At 49.6% G+C, this 12441-nt stretch overlaps 1 protein-coding gene across 1 annotated transcript in view; it reads left to right on the top strand.

The window, feature by feature from the left end:
* Nucleotides 1–291: 291 nt before the first annotated feature.
* LOC112607822 (40S ribosomal protein SA) overlaps nucleotides 292–12441 on the top strand; it is a 32878-nt gene continuing 20728 nt past the window's right edge. Inside the window, exon 1 of the mRNA XM_025359001.1 lies at nucleotides 292–372. The gene's annotated coding sequence lies outside the window, so the exon portion shown is untranslated. The remainder of the gene's footprint in view (nucleotides 373–12441) is intronic.

Below are 12441 nucleotides of genomic sequence, written 5' to 3'. Positions count from 1 at the left end.
AGGAATTGCAACCAGCATAGAGGATGGCCTCATGGAGTAAGTTGTTAATTAAACAATCAGTCCAGGTAAATAGCCATAACCACTATTTAAAAAAAGAAATGCCCAGGCAAGGTGCGGTGGTGCAAGTCTGTAATCCCAGCATTTTGGGAGGCCAAGGTGAGAGGATTGCTTGAGCCCAGGAGTGCGAGACCAACCTGGCCAGCAGAGAGAGAGCTTGTCTCTACAAATAATAAGAAAATTAGCCAGGCATAGAGGTGTGCACCTGGGGTCCCAGCTACTCAGGAGGCTGAGGTGGGAGGATTGCTTGAGCCTGGGAGGTAGAGGATGCAGTGAGCCATGATTGTGCCACTGCATTCCAGCCTGGGTGACAGAGTGAGACCCCGTTTCAAACAAAACAAAACAAGGAGCTTAACTGTATGTAATATCATAGGGAGGCTGGATGCTGATTGCGGGATCAGGGAATTTAGCAGGGATCTGAGAGATTAAGAGGGAACCAGGCTAATGGGCAAGGGAGGATTGGGCCGAGTATTCTGGGTTGGGGGAACCACGTGTGCTGACGCTGGGAGGTGGGAGGGATCAGAGTTCATTTGAGGAGGAGGGGCTGTGTCCATTAATGGGGATCATCAGGCATCAGGCTGGGTGAGATGGGTCTGAGGGAGCCCTGAGGGTGTGGCCAGGGACCAGTCAGCAGGTCCCCCAGGTGATGGGGACTCTGGCTAGCTTTGGGCCAGTACCACTATCCAAGAAGGGAGGAAGCACCGAGGCAGGGACTCAGTCTAGTTCCCTTCCTTTCCCTTCAGCAATGACCACTGAGTCCCTCCTGGGGAGCTGAGCTTCTGGCCTTACTAGGGAAGGAAAGGGCACCATTCCCAGTAGGAGGCTGCAGGGCTGGGCAGGGAAACTGAGGCAGAGACCTGGGATGTCAATGGGGCAGACACAGCAGGGAAGGGAAGGGTTCAGGTCATCCCCTTCCATCCCCTTCCACCGATCAAAGTACCTCTGACTCTCAGGGTCCCCAGATCCACCTTCTACCCTATGCAGGGTTGGCTCAGAGCCTTGTGGGGGCTGAACTTGTAAAGTCCCTGAAGCTGACAGGGACCCTGGATCAGGGATGCACCGTGAGATTGAGAGGTGGGACTGGTGACCTGCTCTGGGAATCTGAGCCATCATCGGGTCCCACAGGGGCTGGTGATCTCAGTGCAGTAAAGGTGCTGAGGACTTGGGCCAGAGACCCAGAGACCAGAATTAAGCTGGTGGGAAAATGCAGGCTGAAGGAGCCTGCAGGAGTGGGCAGAAGAATTGGAGGGATGTGTGTGTGTGTGTGTTCCAGTGTCTGTGTGTCTGTGTAGCAAGAAGATTCAAGGCAGGGGTTTAACGGTTGCCTGAGCTCTGGGAGGCCCTGAACTCTGCTGGCTCTCAGGGCTGGGGGGACGCCCCCACTTCCTGGGGAGAAGAGCATGGCTTTTCACCGCCAGTCCTGGAGCTGAGAAGGTGATGACGAAGGGAACCATGGAGTCAGATGGTCTTCATTCTCCCTGACAGTGGAGTGTAGTAGCGTCACATCTGGATTCCACCTGGGTTCCTTCGCTTAGCAGCTGCGTGACCCGGGGCAAGTTCTCGGCCCTTTCTGACAGGTTTTCTCCTCTAGAACATGGGAAGAGTGCCATTTTGTTCCCAGGAGTTGCCATGCCTGGAACAGAGCCTGGAGCCTTCAGCAAATGGTGGGTGAGTGTGCAGGGCGTTTGGGCACTCGCGGGCGTGTCTGAAGCACCAGGGTCTGTGTCAGTAGCCTCGAGGGCAAGGGGGACATTATGAAGGGTGGAGGGTGAAGGGCAAGAATATGTCCGTCACCTCCTGGACCTATGGACTCACATCTGAGCCATAGTGGAGAGGTAGTGTCTGGGCAGGAACTGAGGACCACTTTCGTGGGGGCGCTGGTGACTTGGGGCAGTGGCGGAGCTGCTGGGGGCCTAGAGAGAGGTGCTTTCTCCCCGGGCGCACCCACCCAGCAGCTTCAGCTAATTGAGGGCTGCAGACAACTCAGGAGTCTTTGGTGCCAGGACGGTTGGCAGCCTTGTTGGTATCAGAGGCAAGGGACACAGACTTCAAAAGGGGAGAACAGGAGAACGCTGTGGGTGGTCTCCATCCTGGGGGAATCCCAGAGCTACCAGGAGGAGGTCCTGTGCTGGTGTGCTTCTGTGGGGGTGGAGGGAGCAAGCCAGGAAAATGTGGGTCACGGCTGTGGAAACGACCCACTGGTGCCCACCACTGTGGAGGTCTGGGGGTCACAGGGTACAGGTATGCATGTTAGGTGGAACCATGTCCTCCTGGTCACCGGTGCCCGAAGAAAAGATGCCAAGATGATGCCTGTGGCACATGTCCACATAGCAGGGCTGGGGCTGGGTGAGGGGAGCGTGGCTCCTTGGACACAAAACATAAAGAGTTTGTTCCTGTCAGGGTGGTGTGAGTACATGGTCAGCACCTGAGGGTGCCTCACGCCCCTCACTTAGTCCCAACACTGTCACATTTGCCTTGCCTGTCACTTGGGGACACTGAGTCTCGGACTGAACCCTGTGCAGAATCCGCTGAGCTGATGTTTCCCAGCCAAGGGAGGAAGAGGCACCATCGTCCTTTCCTTTGTAGGTAAAAATGCCCTTCGTCCATTTCTCCACGATTAAGCAAAAATGGGAAATGTATCAGCTGGGTTTCAGGAAAAGTCCAGGGGTAGATTTAGCTATAGGCACAGGTGTATCTAGGGGACTCAGATGATGTTATTTTTTTTTTAAAATCACTTTATTTTTATTTTAAAAATGTTTTTTAGAGACAAAGTCTTGTTCTGTCACCAGGCTGGAGTGCAGTGGTGTCATCATGGTTCACGGAAACCTCAAATTCTTAGGTTCAAGCCATCCTCCTGCCTCAGCCTCCGAATAGCTGGTGCCCACCACTGTGTGGACCACAGGTGTGCACCACCACTCCTGGCTCATTTTATTTTTTATAGAGATGGGGTCTTGCTATGTTGTCCAAGCTAGTCTCAAACTCCCAGCCTCAAGCGATTCTCCTGCCTCAGCCTCCCAAAGTGCCAGTATTATAGGTGTGAGCCCCTGCACCCTGCCAGATGATACTATGTCTTTTGGACTGAAATTAGAGAACAGTGGTTAAGCGCTATGAGCTCTGAAGCCGGACTGCCAGGTTTCAAATCCTGGCTTTGGGCCCCATGGGCTGCAGAGGGAGAGTGAGCTCTTTTTGTTTTGTTCTGTTTTTGTTTTGTTTTGTTTTGTTTTTAAGATGGAGTCTTACTCTGTCACCCAAGCTGGAGTGCAGTGGCGCAATCTTGGCTCACTGCAGCCTCCGCCTCCTGGGCTCAAGCAAGTCTGGTGCCTCAGCCTCCGGAGTAGCTGGGACTACAGGCACGTGCCACCACTCCCAGCTACTTTTTTTGTATTTTAGCAGAGATGGGGTTTCTCCATGTTGCCCAGGGTGGTCTTGAACTCCTGAGCTCAGGCTATCCGCCTGCCTCGGCCTCCCAAAGTGCTGTAATTACAGGTGTGAGCCACTGCGCCCAGCCGGGAGCGTGAAGTTCTTGACCTGCAGATGTTTTAATTCATTCCTGTGTAAAATGGGGACAATGATACTACACAGCTGTGGGGAGCTGTGAGGAGTCCATGTGATGACGCCCGCCAGGCACGGCTCCCCTTGGCCCTCTGCAGATCCACTGAGTATAGGTGACCACTCCCTGGCCCCATCCTTGTGAGAACAGAAGCTTCTTTCTCATTGGCTCCAGGCCTAGGGGTGGGGCCTATGCTGTACGTCCAACTCGGACTTTGTTCTCATTGGCTCCAAGCATAAGGGGTGGGGCCTATGGGCAGATAATGTCGCACGTACCTCCAGGCAGATCCGAGAGCACCCCAGCTTAGCAGTGACAAACTCGGCACTCAGGCGTCACCTTCAGGATTTTTGATCATCCATGTACTCCTCACATGATTATTAGCACACATGACAAATGAACCTTTTTTTTTTTTTTAACAAACATTTATTTTAAAAGGAAAATTTACCTCCCATAGGAGACACTATGGTTGTGACAGATTCCAACTGTGGCCTCCGCACCCGCTGTGTGACGTTGGGGTCAGTACCAACCACTCTGAGCCTCAGTTTCCTTCTTTTTTTCAGCAAGAATAATAATGATCTGACCCCATACGATTTCCAAAGATTAGGTGAAATTAAAATACATGAAGCTCAGAACAACACCACGCCTGTTGTAGGTGCTGTGTATGTCTTAGCTATGTTGTCATCATTATTGTTAGTAAGGGAGACACCAGTCTTATTGCTATAGGCGGAGGTAACTATAAAAATAAGTAGAGTGAAAATGCAGCGAGGTTAATAAATTCCATGTCTGCATCCTGCAGAGGGCTCCAAGCCCAGGACCTGCAATCTTTGTTAACAAGGGTGATTGGGGAGGCCAAGGCAGGAGGATCACTTTAGGCCAGGAGTTCAAGACCAGCCCTTACAACACAGTGAAACTCTGTCTCCACCAAAAAATTAAAAAAAAAAAAAAATTAGCTGGGCATGGCGGCGTGCACCTGTATTCCCAGCTACCTGGGAGGCTGAGGTGGGAGGATCACTTGAGCCTGGGAGTTCAAGGCTGCAATGAGCTATGATTGTGCCACTGTACTCCTGCCAAGATGACAGAGCAAGGCCTTGTCTCAAAAAAAAAAAAAAAAAAAAAGGGTGATTTGGGATGTTGATGAGGAGTTGGACAAGCCAGCACCAGAGACTGTCTTCTTTCTTCTTCATTTTCTTCTTCACTTGAGCAGGTCTGCAGACAGTTAAGAAGAACACAACTTCCCCAATAGTAACGCAATGGCATGTAGGCACCAGCAGCAGCCTGTGGCCTGCCCTCTGGGAGCAGCGTCAAGGCCTGCAAGGAGGACAGAAAGGCATTGTGACCTGCGTTAAGCGCCATTTGCCAGCTATGTGGCCCCAACAGGTTTCTCCACCTCTCTGAGACACAAGTTCCTCCTCTGAAAATGATGTCAACCAGGTGGCCCTGCTAAGGCTTCTGTGAGATGACAGCAGGGAGTCAAGAGCGTAACACAGTCCTGGGCATGCTCCAGGCTCTTGTAGTGAGTCAGGGAGGTTTTTAGGCCACATCTGGGGACAAGACTGCCGGAAAGCCGGGAGAGCTGGGAGGCAGTGGCTGAAGGTGATGTTTAAGGTGTGCTTTGCAGACACCAGTGTGGTTGGGCTTTTCTCCACGAGCAGCTCTGGGTTCGCACATGATTTTTCTGTTTTCAAAGACTGAGAAAGCCGGTGGAGGGGGTCAGGATGCCCCTGACCCTGGTCATGGGAGCCGTGGTGGCCTCTGCACACTGCTGTCATCCAGGGGCCAAGCGGGATCCGGAGGAAGCTGCCTAACGAGCAGCCGCAGTGGCAGAGGTGGCCTGCACGCCACCACGCTCACTGAGCAGAGCAGTGAGATGTGACCGGGAGGAATGGGGGCCTGCCCGGGCCTCCCCATACGTGCCTATTGCCAATTTGCTGATGACCCTGTGCCAGGCTCTTCACCTCAATGCTCCAGAGTCTGTAAAGTGGGGTGAGGGGTGGGGCCAGCACTATTACCTATGGACCTCAGAAGGTCTAGAAGAGGCAGCTCAGGGCATGAGGGGGACCTGAGGTTCCAGCGTTGGTCTGCTGGGATTCACGGTGTGACTTCGGGCAAGTCTCTCTGTGCCACTCTGGGTATCAGTTCACACCTCGGTTCGGGGGGCTTGGTCTGGGTGATCCCTGCAACCTCAGTCTTTCACGGCTGGGATTCTGCAGGCTGCAGAGAGAGATCAGCTAATGTGGCAGAGGAAGACTGGGTTGGGGAGAATTCCTGCCTGTGAGGCGCCCCTAAGAAACTTCCTGCCATTTCAAGAGGGCCGAGGGGTGGGTAGGCAAGTGGGGACACAGAGCCTAAACAACTGGGCTTTGGTGTCATTTGCACCTGGTGTGACTCCTGGCTCCATGTGTGCCCCTGTGTGACCCTGGACAAGTGCCTCCTCCTCCTGGAGCTCCAGTCTTCTCATCTGTAAAGTGGGGGTGATGGTGGCATGTAGGTCAGTGACATCTGACAGCGTTGGGGATAAATTGCTGAGCACAGCATCAGGCTGGCAGAGGGCTTAGTAAATTACAGGCAATACAAAGACTACTGCTGTGGATTCTCATTGTGTTTTGTGGTTGGTCTTATTGCTTTGTGCAGATTCAGAACCAGGGGTGTGACAACATCCTACAAGGGTGGGAGGCCAGGGCAGGCCAGGGCTCTGGGAGCGGAAGGGTTAAGTCTCCATGGAAACAGGCATGCATTATTTACGTGGCCTAATGAATAAAACATTTATGTGGTAGGCTAATAAATTCCCTCACACAAAGCAAAGTAAGCTATGATTTAAATATTGGCCTCCGCTGGCTGGCTGAGTTATGGAGCCTGCTCCGGGGGACCCTCTTGGCTTTACACCACCATTGGCTGGATGGAATGGGAGGGGGAGAGAGGACAGCGGGGAAGAAAGCGGGGGGTGGGGTGAAGACCTTTCCTAGTAAGCGGCTTTCTGGGCCCTCCTGACCTGAGGCCTGAGTCCCCTGCCGCCCCTGCTGTGGCTCTGTCCGTCCCAGCCCAAAGCTGCTGCACCCCTGGGGGCCTTTTCCCAGAGCTGGAGCCGCAGAGGGAGGATTGGGTGACTGGTGGGACTGGCCCTTGGAAAGCAGAGATGGCCCAAGGTGGGGCACAGCCTTCTAGGATCTCCTGGGGATGGCAACTTCTCCTGGGGAAACAGGCCACACCTCTGGGACTTAAGGGGCTTGGAGATGAGCACTGGGCAGTGGGAACATCTGTCAGGTTTGGGAGCTTATCTGGTCCACCTTGGGGTAGTCTGGGATCAAACAGAGGGACAGCTGGGACTAGCCACGGGCAGCTGAGATGGGGCGTCAGAGGAGGACGTGGTTGCAGAGCCTGGGAGAAGGTAAATCGGGTATTTGGTGAAAATGGAGCAGCCCCCACCTTGGCCCCACCTGCCTTTGTCATTGTCATCTCCCTGGCTTTATCTCACCACTTCTTCCTTTTTGTTTCTGCCTGTCTGTCTCGCTGTCTTTCGTCTCTCCCTCGTTTGCTCTGTTTCCCCACTTCTTTCTCTGTATCTCTGTCTCCTCTGCTTCCGTCTCTCTCTGACTTTCTTGTTTTCTCTCCCTCTGTTTCTGTCTCTTTCTGTGTATCTCTTTTTCTCTGTCTCTCTCTTTGTGTCTTTGTGTTTTTTTTATTTTTTAATTTTTTTTGTCTCTGTCTCTCTCTCTGTCTCTACATCTTCTTCTTGGTCAGGGTCTCTCTGTCTGCCTCTCTCTCTCTCGGAGGATTCTGACATGGCAGGAGGAGGGGCCCACACTCCTGAACTGGGGTGTGAGGCCTCCACAGGGCCCTGGAAAAAGGGTGGTTGTGGAGGAGGAGGGGCTGCCTCGGCACCTAAAGGGTTCGAGCATTTGTCCGAGAGGCATTGAATGTGGCAATGGTGCTGGGGAAGTGGTTCGGGCATCACCCATACCAACACCAGGTGGGTAGCACTGGGTCCCCTTAGCCAGAGGCCTTCTCTATTCTGGTCCCTGGGAAAGCCTGAAAAGGGAGACGTAAATTTTGAACACGTTCCTCACGCTGGGTGCTGGGTTACGTCCTCCTGGCAGCCACCCCAGGAAACCGTCCAAGGCAGCTGTCCTGCCCCAGAGGCCATTAAATCACACGCTGGGCATAGTTCCTCCCTCAGCAGCCACTGGGGCTTCAGCTTCCTGCTGTCACGAGGGCCTGGGGCTACAGCCCTTTGGGGACTGCCTCCCAGGGCAGCCGGCACCCGGCTGCATGGCTGGTGATGCGGCTGCCGCACTGTTCGGGTTATCTATGGCTATGCAACCAATTACCTTAAATCAAAATGGCACAAAACAACACTATTGTATTATCTTCATGATTCTGTGGGTCAGGAGCTCAGGCAGGGCCCTGTGGACGTAGCCCTTCTCTGGTCCATTGTATCTGGGACCTCAGCTGGAGATGGCTGGAATGGCCTGACTAGGACCACCTGTCTGGGGTTGTGGGTCTTCTCTGTGTGGCATCTACAAGGGCTGGAGTGTCTGAGGTGGTTGCTTCACTCACATGTCTGGTGCCTGAATAGGCTGGGCAGACATCTCTGTGTCTCTGTTTGCAGCCTCTCCAGGGGGCTAGCTTGGGCTTCCTCAGAACATGGCAGATTCAGTGTATAGAGTTAGATTCCCTGCATGACTCTGACTCCCCTGGAGCAAGGATTTCGTTAGGAACTGCTGGTCCTCTTAAATCCTAGGTCTGGGATTGGCCAGGCATCACATCTGACGTATTCTATTGGCCAAAGCTGTTTCACACCAACCGAGATTCCAAGGGGGTGGAAGAACCGACCCCCAACTCTTGATGAGAGAATGGCGTACATACATGTTCAGTGAGGGAGGAGTCAGTGACAGCACTGGAGGCAAGGAACCACATCCAGCCAATGGTGCGGTACAAGGGAAAGCCTCTCCCCTTCTCCCAGGCAGGAGTAAGGCATAAACTTGCAGGCCAGACACTTTAGGGCTCATGTTCCAGTCTGACCCTCACTAGCTACGTGGCCTCAGCAAATGATTCCACTACCTGTGCTCTGTTCTAACCTCCAGGAAATGGGGATCACAAGAGTATCTGCCCAAGAGTATGTGGAGGGCTATGTGAGCTGGTGAGTATAATACCCCCGCTGTCTCCAGTGTTAGCTATTCTTCTCTGGCTTTCCCCACCCCTAGAGGCCAACCAAGTCCTGTAATGACTCACATGGTCTCTCCTGGGTCCTCTTGCCCTTCCAAGTCCTGGTGTGTTGCATTCTCCTGCCTCTCTCAACTCCCAGGACTGTGCAATAGCATCACCCATGAAGCTTTCGAAGCATGAGGAATGTGGTTGCCACCATGTGGGAGGGGGTAGGCCATCCTCTCTGTCCTCATTGTAGACCCCAGGGCAGTGCCACCTTCTGGAACCTGCCATAGCAGATGATGCTGTGCCCTGGAGCAGTGACCTCATCCTGGAGGCAGTGGCCAGGCAGGCAGTGGAGGAGGCGTGATACAGACTCCTCCTGTGCACAGGGAGGTGAGGAGGCTGAAATTCCAAGAGAACTGCCTCTCACACAGTGGGGGCACCCCTGCAGGCTCACATTTGAGGCAGGCAAGCCTAGTGGTCAGGCCTGTGGATGTTGGAACCAGCCTGCCCAGGTTCTGCTCTGGCTCTGCCACTTCCTGGCTTTGCAGCCTTAGACAAGTTTTTTCACCATTCTGCACCTCTCTTCCTCTTCTGCAAGATGAGATGTTAAGGGTGTCTACCTCTGGGGGCTACTGTGAGAATTAAATTAGTTAATGTTTGTAAAATGCTAATAGAGTGCCTGATGCACATCACACATGTGTTCTTTGTTAGCACTCTGGCATGCACTTATTGTGTTGTCTGGGATCTTACAATGACAGGTGGGTGCTCAGTGACATTCTAACTAGGAATTTGTGTTAACAGGGCCACATCTGTCCTTAGAGTGATGGCACCTGAGTTGTTTGGGCCTCTTTTTTCTTTTATGAGATAGAGTCTTGCTCTGTTGCCCAGGCTGGAGTGCAGTGGTGTGATCATGGCTTACTACAACCTCCACCTCCCAGGCTCAACCTAAATGTGTGACCATTGGTGGCATAATCACAAAAAGAGCAACTATCCCAAGTGACTTTAAAATATAGGAATCTGGCTTTACATTACTAGTGGGGTATACACTAAGGATAAAAAAAAAACCCTAAGCTAATTTCCATAATCACATTGTTGATGAAGTGTTGGTCCTGTCATTCTAAGACTGTGGTGTGCACAGAGTGAAATTAAATAAATGAGTAATTGTGTTAGTGTCATTGAGGACTAGGATTTTTTGCATGGAAAAAGGATATACAGTATAAGTTCTATAAAGTTAAATAAAAACTCTGAATTTGAGTTGGAAGTAGTATCAATTCATAATGTATTTTACCTAAACATTTTTAAAGAGAAGACACATTGCCTATCTCTGCCTACTGAAAAGCAGTAAAAACAGTGAACAATCCAGTAGCAGTGAGCACTCCCAGTACTTGGATTATGGTTTCTAAATACAATTTTTCCCCTAGAAGCCAGGATTCCTTGGAGAAATGACTGATTTGAGATCTAAGGTAGGAAATGTACAAGGTAAGCCTGGAATGTCTTGTCTTTCTAGAAAGCAAAGGTATATCAAAGACTTCCAAGATTGTAGATACAAAGACTCGGAAGCAAACCTGAAAAAGGGTCCATGGCTACTGATGGGGCAATTGGAACACAAGGATAACAGCTGCAATGGATTAAAGTGCATCAAATATGTTTAAATCCGTGAGTTCACAATGATACTAAACCAAACCAAACCAAACCAATCCTCATAGGTCATCTTTGGAGGACGTTCAAGAGCCATTGGATTATTTTGAAAACAGGTAAATATAGAGAAAAAATAAAGTGCTCATGCTGCTATTAACATGAACTTTACTTCAGGTTACCAATTAATTGACGATGGGAAAATTCTCTTTATAGATGTTATCCAGCCAATAAATGAGGAGGGAGTTACAAATTAGAATATAACTGTTTTGCAATCTCTAATGAAATAAACAATCTAGGCAATGAACTTCAAACATCCCTAAAAGAAAATAAAGGCAACTGGGCATGGTGGTTCATGGCTGTAATCCTAGCACTTTGAGAGGCCAAGACAGGAGGATTGCTTGATCCCAGGAGTTTGAGACCAGCCTGGGCACATAGTGAGATCCCGTCTCTACAAAAAATACAAAAATTAGCTGGGCTTGGGGGTGTGTGCTTGTAGCCCCACCTACTCAGGAGGCTGAGATGGGAGGATCACCTGAGCCTGGGAGGTCAAGGCTGTGGTGAGCCATGATCATGCCACCACACTCCATCCTGGGTGACAAGAGATCCTGTCTCAAAAAAAGACAGGAAAAGAAAAGATAACCAGACATTATCTCTTGATGAAAGTGTGCAACAGCACTTACAGAGTAGTGCTGAAAAAATAATAACATAAAATCTGACCAAGACCCTAGATCAACTACCAACTTATAGGAAATGTAGTGGATGGAGGAACATCCTGAAAAATACCATGGGGATGCAATTGGCAAAATCCAGACTAGTGGATATTCTACAGGACAAATGATCTGGTTTCTTCAATAAAACATTCAAAGAAAACAGAAGAGTGGAGCAGAATATATAAATTAAAAGAGATCATACCTATTAATTACAACTTTGCAAATGGACTTTATTTGGATTTTACTTTTTTTTGTTTTTGTTTTTGAGACAGGGTCTGGCTTTGTTATCCAGGATGGAGTGCAGTGGCACAATCACAACTCACTGCAGCCTCGACCTCCTAGATTCAAGCAATCCTCCCATTTCAGCCTCCCAAGTAGCTGGGACTATAGGTGCACACCACCACATTAAAATAATTTTTGTACAAATTATACAAAATAATACAAAATTATACAAAATACAAAATAAATATTGTCTTTTTCATAGAGATGGGGTTTCACCATGTTACCTAGGCTAGTCTTGAATTTCTGAGCTCAAACAATCCATCCGCCTTGGCCTCCCAAAGTGTCGGGATTACAGGCATGAGCCACTGTGGCTGGACTATTTGGATTTTAATTTAAAAAACAACTATAAGAAACAATTACAGGACAATTTGGTGAATATAAACTTTAACTGGATTTTATGACAAGAAAGAATTATTATTAATTTTTTTGGTATGATAATGGCATTTTGAGATTTTTAAAGAATTTTGTAGAGATACACCTGAAATAACAAATGAATTGATGGAAGTCTGATATTTGATTCAAAATTATCTAGGAACCAGGAGCGGAAGTTGTAGTTAGAAATGAGATTGCTTGTGAATTGAGGATTGTTGAGGCTGGGTGATGGGTAGATGGGGCTGATTAAATTGCGTTCTCTATTTTTGTATAATTTCAAACAGTAAAATTTTCTCCGATAAAAATAGAAGTTTTAAGTTTTAAATAATGAACTTGAGTTAAAGTATAAAAAAAAATTAAAAAACAGAACAAGTCAGTAACTCCTGCTCCCTGATATTGCAACTTGACAGGGAATATTTGGGATGCCTAGGCTGCCCCCTCTGCCTTCCAATTTTCTAATGAAAGGACTTTATACATTTCCAAGGATCTTGATATTTATTTATTTATTTATTTACTTATTTATTTATTTATTTATAGACAGAGTCTTGCTCTGTCGCCCAGGCTGGAGTGCAGTGGCATGATCTCGGCTCACTGCAATCTCTGCCTCCCAGATTCAAGTGATTCTCCTGCCTCACTCTCCCAAGTAGCTGAGATTACAGGCGCATGCCATCACACCTGGCTAAT

Source organism: Theropithecus gelada, chromosome 15 (genome assembly GCF_003255815.1).
Source record: "Theropithecus gelada isolate Dixy chromosome 15, Tgel_1.0, whole genome shotgun sequence".
Classification (NCBI taxonomy): Eukaryota; Metazoa; Chordata; class Mammalia; order Primates; family Cercopithecidae; genus Theropithecus; species Theropithecus gelada.
Note: the sequence above shows the minus strand (reverse complement) of the source record. Positions and strands in the feature narration are given on the sequence as shown.